The 7,168-nt window shown below is 45.2% G+C and overlaps 1 long non-coding RNA gene across 1 annotated transcript; it reads left to right on the top strand.

Annotated features, from left to right (window-relative positions):
• The first annotated feature begins 867 nt into the window (after nt 1-867).
• On the top strand, nt 868-6,907 carry LOC128790211 (uncharacterized). Its single transcript, XR_008431664.1, has 3 exons — nt 868-4,733; nt 5,594-5,742; nt 6,389-6,907. It is a non-coding gene; the product is annotated as an uncharacterized LOC128790211 (long non-coding RNA).
• Nucleotides 6,908-7,168: the final 261 nt, after the last annotated feature.

Genomic DNA, 7,168 nt, shown 5'->3' with positions numbered 1-7,168 from the left:
CTGTCTACAGCCTTGATTCAGCACAGCAGGAGGAAAATGGCCTATGACAATCACATTACACATCTAGAACTCCTTAAAACCTTGAAAAGGTAGGAGGAGAAACAGGGATTAAGCAGAGCTGCCACTTACAAAAAGTTCAAGGAGCATTCTTGAGAAAAGCGAGTTTTGCTAGAAAACCAGGATGTGTAATTCTTTTCCTTTCCAGCCTTCATCTGTGGAAGATACGGAACAAGAGGAAAATAGAGAAATCATGCAGTAAGATCATTACATGCTTTCTTTTACTAGAGAACTGCTGCCAAACTACCAGCATGTCGTCTTTCTCATGACAGCTATGTAATATCAAGAGCATTTACTTGCTGGGAAACACAGTTACCCCTCAGAAACGCAGCTGAAAACCAAAGATAAATCAGCCTTGGTTTCTTAAAGAAAACACAGCATTTATTCTGGAAGTAACATGTGGACACACCGATTAAAAATGATAATTGTAGGCTTTGAAATATTTTTTTCCCAGCAGACAGGATTTAGGTCTGCAAAGGAGAGCAATTTATTGCAGCAACCTGGACCCTGAACGCAGTCCCCGAGTGTGGCTGCACCACCCCTTTCCACAATTCCAGCAGTAACATGCTCCTGCACAATGGCTTTTATTAGCAGAGAGCATTGTTCCTACTCAACATCTTTTACAAGCAGATTTCAAAACACTTCACAAAGCCGAACTCTCGTGGCCACTGCCCTCACCGGGAATCCGAGAGACGTGAAATGACTTGTCCAAGATTGCTGCCCCCAAAGCGGCGGCACAGGCCGGGCCCGGCGGCCCCCGCTGCCGCTGGCGACAGGCGCCAGCAGAGGGCGCCCCGCCCCTTCCCAGCCCTCACGGCCCTTCCCAGCGCAGGGAGGCCTGTAGGAGCGTCCCTTCCCTTTTCTTGCCTTTTACTTTGTGGGAAAGGAAAAAAAAAGTCCTCCACGTGGCTTACTAGGGTCTCTGCTCCCTGCCGCCAAGCAGCTCTGCACATCTTCCCTGCCGGGCCTCTCCACGCCGCTCCCTGAGACGCTCTGCGGCCCACAGCGAGAGGAGCCCCGCACCTGCCCCCACAGGGCAGCGAGGCACAGCGAGGGAAGGAAGGGCTGCCCACCGACCCCACCGGCACTCTGCTGCCCAGTGAAGTGCACTGAGAAAGTTTCCACGTCTGCATCCACATGTACTTTCAGCTACCTGCGCCAGGGAGGAGACTGAGTGGCCTGCAGGGCTAGCTAGAAAGTCTTGAGGGGTGCCTGAAACGTTGAGGGCAGCTGAATCAGGAGCAATTGAAAGTAGTCTCTTACAGAGCACCAGTCTCACTAAAACAGAACTTCTATGAGATACATTAGACATGTTCTGGTCACACTCTGTGACATGCACTTACACAGAACATGGCCATGGCCTGATTTCTTGTGGTCAAGGTCAAAGAGATCTTGCTGTGTTCACTGAACCAGTGAACTTCAGCTAGAAGTCCTAACCAAGCTGCCACAGAAAAAATATTTCTAAGACCTCCTTGCCCTGTATGCAAATATTGCTTGGCAAAGGTTGGGAAATTCTTAGATGTTACTTCATTCTTCCAATGGCATTTTTCTGTGGTTGTTTTTTTGTTTGTTTGTTTGTTTGTGTTTTTGGGTTTTTTTTGTTTGTTTGTTTGTTTTCTTTTTTTCCTTGTCAGACTGTGGTCAGAAAAACATGCTAAAGACAAGGCTAGGATTTTGTGGGTCGTACCCATCTCCAATTCATTGTTACGGAAGTTGGTGTTCTCAGCCATGTATGATCCCTCCTACTGCATCAGGCTACTTCCCAGCTGCCTGGCAGGCCACAATCTGCTCTTCTCCCAGTTCCTGTCTGCCATTGAAGGCATAGAACATTGCAATCTGACAGCCAAGCAAGCTGCCAAAATCCTACCCAATGTGAGCCAGCATATCCTGAATTCAGTGCAGATCTTATTAGCTTCATCCGGCATGGATCAGAAATCCTCTCCACAGCTGAAAATCCTTTCCAAGTCAAGGGGGTTTTGCCACCGTCTGAGCAGCTCCCAGCCATCAGAAGGCTGTTCCCAGAACTGGATGCTTGGTAACGGCAGGATACTGGAATGTGAAACAGAATCAACCCTGTGGCACTCCAAAAGCCACTTGGACCTGGCAATATCCGAGAGCTTTGAGTACATCTGAAGAAATCATAGTAGTGATGGGAGAAGCAGCTAGGTCCAAATTATTATGAGGCCAAGAAGATTAAAAGAGTACTGAAGCCAAATTCCTGGGTCTGTCTTATCAATACCTTACTTCTTTCTTCTGCCTTTTTAAAAAACATGGAGGAAAGCTACCACACATAAACAATTTTTTCATTGTCTATCAATATTCGAAGTACCTGACACAGCAAGAAGAAACCTCTCCATGGAGACCACACAGTCCTGAAGAACATTGTGGAAATGGCTCAGGCCTCATGAATAAAAAGTGAATTACAAAGTGCATCAGAGCATCATTGTATTGGCTAATAACCTGCGAAGGGTGTCTGGTTTTACCATAGACAATAGTTACAAAAAAACTCTCATTATGCCTAGCTCATCCTAAGGGAACACAGCAGGATTAGTCTCTCTGGGATAAGTGCTTTGTTTTACCCAGGCAAGAGAGAGCTGTGATTTGCATCTGGAAGGTTCTAAGGACAGAAGTGCCAAAGAGCTCAGCTGGGTAAGTGGCCCCTGTCCAGAGCTTTACACTATTACTCTAAATGTAAAGATAAAACAGTTCCTTGCTGATCAGCTGTCATTTGACTGCATTGTAACCCTCCTATACCTACCTGGTTTCAGCTACATCCTTGTCCCCCCATCACCTGGTAGTGTTCATCCCTGCTTTCCCTTCCTCTGCAGGGGGTTGTGAATATCCACGAGACACTTGCTAAGAGCAGTGACATCCACAAGAAAGGGAAATGCTCTGAAGATCTAACCCAGGCCAAAAGGTGGAGCTGAAACTGGCTTGCACCTTGCCAGAGCATTGGGGGAATCTCAGACATGGTGAGCGGTTAACAGGGGGTTCCCAGGATATCACACCAGCTGGGAGCTCTTCATGCATCTCACCATCTCCCCACTTATTTTTCCTGCATGCTATCCTGTTCTTGATTCCAAGGATTACTTGCAGGTCCTGCACCAAGGCAACTGTGTGTGTGCCTCAAACCTGCCATTTCCCCACGCTGTTTTTTTAAATTGGATTTTCCAACTTCTCCAAGTGCAGCACAGGACTTGGTAATCTTGTTTCTCAGGTCTCTCCTTCCTACTTAACTGCTAGATGTTAGGTCCCCATCCCTTTCCCCATTGTAGGAGTTCTGGGCATGCACATCTCTGCATTGTTCCATTTCCAGTGGTTTTCTCTCCTACCTTTATCCCATATGCATCAAAGTATCTGAAGACACTGCAAGACTGTTCAATAGTTTAGGTGTTCTCTTGGAGGAAAAGGAGCAGGTGGATGATGGAGACTGGACTTCCCTTTGAAAGAGGTAATTGAAAGAAGCCTTTTCAGTTCTCTATCTTTCACTCTCAATCTTCCTCATGTGTGGGCTGCATACAATTCTGTCTGTCATTGTCATTGCCATTGCCACTGGTTCCACTTTTAACTGGAGAAACCCAATGCTCACTGAAACAGCAGTGGATAAAATGGAACCTAAAGGACAGTCATCAGACTATAAATTCCTATCCCTGAGTCAATACATATTTTAAGCTAAATGAAGGAGATCTGTCAAGAAAAGCTGGGAGAAAATAGAAGCTAAGCTAATAGTCTGGTGGCTGGGATGCTTCCCTGGGAGATGCAATATCAAACCCCCTTGAAGAGAGGAAGCAGTGTATTCCAGCTTCCCAATGAAGCAGTGTATTCCAGCATCCTGGATGAACTCTGTACCCACTGGGGTGTCTGCAGAAGAGAGGTAATACTGGCACATTCACTGTCTCTCACTTTCCATCTCCCGTGTTGTCTTCTTGCTGGAAACTATTAGAAGCCTTTGAAGTGGCCATGAAGCGCATGGACAAAAAAGGCTCAGTGCATACAAGCACCTGCTTATCCTACTGGAGGACCATGACCCAAGTTGCTTCCCCAAAGGTTCCCTAGGAATATAAACTCACAGGATAAGGAGTGGATTAATGATTAAGGGACAGGAAATAAAAGGTGGATATAAGGAGCAAACCTTCATGACATGACAGAGTTCACCAGGGCAGTGTCAGAGGGATGAGTGTTGAAAGGCCATGATGTTTGAAACTTCGTAAATTACCTGGCAAATGAATGAGTAATAAATGTGACAAATCTCCTGGTGGCATGAGGATATGCTGAGTAAAACAGAAGGGTTATCTGTGAAGAGCTGCAAAACAACCATATGCTACCAAATGACAAGGTGAGAAGACAGCAGGAAAACTGCAACCTGGACTGAAATTCAAAAGAAAGGACATGGGAAAAACACTTCTGACCTCATTATATCAAGATGGGCTCTTGGGCCTATTCTTAAAAATAATGTCAACTTAGTTTATGTTCCATAGCAGTTAGAAAATTAAGTGTTTGTGATGCTTTGTGAAGGGATAGTGAACACAATGGAGAATGCGAGGATAGCTCAGCAGGGCATCTGCATCCCAAAGACTGTGCACTTCCGATCCTGCCATCTGCAGAAGGGCTTAGCAGAAAGTACAGGGCTCAGAGGAGAGCAGTGTGAACGATTTAAAAGTGCTTCCATACAAAAGGTAAGATTAAGGCCAGACTGAGATTGGAAAAGAGACAACTGAAGGTGTTTATGTACAAACCTGAGTGACTCCTTTGGTCAAGAAGTCCCTAAAACAAATTGCTGCAGATGTATCATAGGGGAATAACCTGTTCTTGGATCTGTACCTGGATGCCCAGTGCTGAACACTGAGCCAGGCTGGCTTTCATCTCATCTGAAATTACCAACTCCTGAGCTCAGTTGCAGCCCAGATGGGGAGTACTGCTTCAGATCAACTAGAGTACTAGATCAAATAAACAAAATTATTTTATTGGGATTTATTCATGTCCAGATAAGGATAACAAAGATTTTTGGTTAAATAAGAACTAATTTATTGATATATCTAGTCTCAGAAATTAAACCTCACAGCATAGATATGGTGTCAGCAGAAACTTTCAGTTGCCATCAAAGTGTTAAATATACAGATGGCTACAGACAAGCCAGAAGCGTAACATCCCATGTCTCTATATTTTGATTTCTTGAAAAAAAAATTCAGAAGCAACCTGGTTGTGATGCTACATCATCGCCTGAAAATGTAAAAACAAATCCATTAGAACATTTTTCATGGCAGGAGTGCAAACATGGTATTAGGATTTAAGATGTAACTGCATGGCTGGCTGTTAAATACCTTTAAAAGACACTGAATAGTTTGATTATCAAGGTCTTGTATGGACAGACAGTGGATTGCTGTACATCCCACAATTTGCCTGTCAGTTAGCTTCAGGTGTGTGTTATCAGACCAGGACCATAGAGAACTTGGAGGAAAGTGGAAGGCACTAAGATTAAAGTGTCCTCAGAACTTGCTACTAATTTTGAATGCCTTGATCTGTGAACTTATTGCAGGAAAGGATTTTTGGTCATGCCTTACATACAAGGCTTGGATGTCTCTGCGTACACAGTAGCAGTTACATGGTGAACGCTGGTGCCCTGAAGACTGGGTGTGCAGAACTACTGAACAGCCCCAGTGCCCGATGCAGTGGGACAAAAAGCAGGTCAGCCAGCCTTTCCTGAGCTCAGTCTGGAGCCTTGGCCCAGGACCACTGGAGCACAGAGCTGCCCTGTGCTCCTGGCAGGCCTGCCAGGTTTGCTGCATCTGGGTACCCCACCTGCACCAGGCCCTTGGGGACATCTGTTTTACTCCATGGGCAGCTCTGTGGTGCCTTGGAAAAATCTAGGCCAGTTTTCTCATTTTGCAACCTTTTCTCAGGTCTCGGTGGACTCAAATTCTTCTGGTTTCTTTCCCAACCCAAAGAGAAAGCTTCAGAAAGCAAGGCCCCTTCCCTTCAAACCTCCTGTTTAGAACTGATTGTGGCTAAAATCCCATAAGGACAAAGCTATATAAGGGAAGCCCATAAGTACAAAGCTATGTATGGGGAAACATTACTGGTATTTCCTCTCATGTGAAGTTCAGAAGCCAGCAGAAATTCACCAATAAACCCACTTCAGCACCTTTTTAAAATGATCTAGCTTTTATCTGTGCATTAAGACACTGCCACTTGATCTTTTCAAATATGCCCTGTATAAAAGCCCTAAAAAGAATCTATTTTAAAACAGACTACACTGAAAGTACCCCTCAAACTCTCTCCCCCGCTCTCAATACCTCATGAAACTTAAGCAAAATGTTCTGTTTTCCCACAGGCCTGCTCTAAGACTACTCTGTCACTTCCTACTTGAGAAACTTCAGTAAGAGAGAGACTAGTGTGCACTTACACGCAGTTTCGTTCTGTCTCTCCCTTTTCTCATCATGAAATGGTTGGCACCTCACACCAAGCAGCCCTGGTTTTTCCTGTTCTGCTGGCCCCTAGATTGCTGAGAAAACACCTCGAGGGCTCTTGTCCAGGACTGCTGCAGCTCCTCCAGTGATTGTTGTGTGAAGAACTTGTCTGCCTTTTCTTGACCTCAGATGGGGATGCCTTTGCCTGCCAACACCTTTCTCTGAGGCACTTCCCATCATTTCTGCCCACTCCAGCCACAAAGACAACAGGATGCAGGTTGCATGCCTGAGACTTCAGGACTTGGGGATGACATCTTACAGCAGACCAGAGACCCACACTACATGCTGTGATTCCAGTGACTCTCCCCTGTGTAAGCTATGACCCATATTTTGACTGTCTAATAAAGATGGCTCACTTAAAAATCAAATATGGCTAAAAACTACAGGATGTTAGTGGGGAACTGAGATCTAACTGCAAAATCAGACCAAACAAATCAGAGCTGTGGAACTAATGCTGGTTTGAGTGTTGCTTTTAGGCCAGGGAAGCACTGAAAGAAAAATCAAACAACGAGGGAGATTCACATTTCCATGCTATAGGTGTAACCTCATCAAGTTTTCATCAAGGAGGCAATTTCTTGTTTGCTTGACTAGTTAGCGGAACACAGTGCAGCTCTTGCATATTTGGCCTCCATGAGGGACTTTCT

This window comes from Vidua chalybeata, chromosome 6 (genome assembly GCF_026979565.1).
Source record: "Vidua chalybeata isolate OUT-0048 chromosome 6, bVidCha1 merged haplotype, whole genome shotgun sequence".
NCBI classification, from domain to species: Eukaryota; Metazoa; Chordata; class Aves; order Passeriformes; family Viduidae; genus Vidua; species Vidua chalybeata.
The sequence above is the reverse complement of the archived record's forward strand: the minus strand, read 5'-3'. Positions and strand labels throughout refer to the sequence as shown.